Genomic DNA, 1,233 nt, shown 5'->3' on the forward strand with positions numbered 1-1,233 from the left:
GAAAAGACAGCAAGGGTATGTTTGGTCAATGAAAGACCAGCAGAAGTATTGTATGGGAATTCTGGGAGGGTCTTTTAAGGGAAGAAACTTGATTTGCTTTCTTGTGGCCTGGAATGTAGTTGTGGTGGAAAAGGTCTAGAAGTTATTTTGTAAGTTTGATGCCAAAGGGGACAACACGGGACGTTAGCACTGCAGGGCAGGATGCCGCTTGAGTCATCAAACACCCTGTCCAATTGCCCTAACAGGGTTGTTTTATATGAAATGAAGAAGCTTCTACGTTATTTGAGTCTAAACAAACAAACAAAAAGTAAAAGAATTCAGCATTGCTTCAAGCGTGGCAGACATCATTTTGGGAGGGAAAATGAAGAATTGCTCATGCAGACATGGGTAGACTCAAGTGAAGGGAAATTATATATACATATATAATCCAAAATGGGATGGCTTCCTACTCATTGTGATTCGGGGTCTTTTGGTGCTGCTTCAGGCTGAAGGAACATCCTTCTGGAAGCCTAGCTTTTCCTCTGCAGGCTGACAAAGGACAGTAGAGCAGCCAACCTACAAAACTACTGTTCGTGCCTGGCTAACAACTGTAGTGATCTTATAGCAGCCTGGTCATTTGACCTCCATGAAGTGGGAACTGGGGCTCTGCACCAGGCGCTTCTCCTTGTGTTTTCCCCTCTCCTCTTCAGGGGAGGGATGAAGGAGAGCCTTTGTGAGAGGCATGATCCCGTGGGGAGGTCATCACAGCCGGAAAGGGGAAATTAATATTTTATTTGACATCAATAACCTCATTTCACAGTCGTGTAGAACATGTGTGTATCCTGAGTAGATGCTGGGCAATAAAGTTTGTTTTGAAAACACCATAAATAAAATACATAAATCAAGGGCTGAAACAAAAGCAAGGATGTCACATTGAGACTTTCATCCACAGCTTCAGCTGTATGCTATCTGTGCGCCTGAGCAAAGCCGTGATCTTGCAAGCACCGTAGATGCTTAGGGAAGCTGGCCCCTGCGTCAGGAAGACTGCAGAAGAGTTGGCACGTATGAAGTGTGGCGTGGGTGAAGAATAGTTCATAGTCCTCGGAATGCCAGAGGAATGAACAAATCTGTCTTGAACGAAGGCCAGCCAGAGGCTCCTTAAAAGCAAGGAGGGTGAGACTTGGTCTCCTCTATTTTGGGGTCTGTTATCAAGAGGGACCAATCCCTGAAAAAGGACATCATGCTCAGTAGAAG

The sequence above is a fragment of the Tenrec ecaudatus genome, chromosome 18 (assembly GCF_050624435.1).
Source record: "Tenrec ecaudatus isolate mTenEca1 chromosome 18, mTenEca1.hap1, whole genome shotgun sequence".
NCBI lineage: Eukaryota > Metazoa > Chordata > Mammalia > Afrosoricida > Tenrecidae > Tenrec > Tenrec ecaudatus.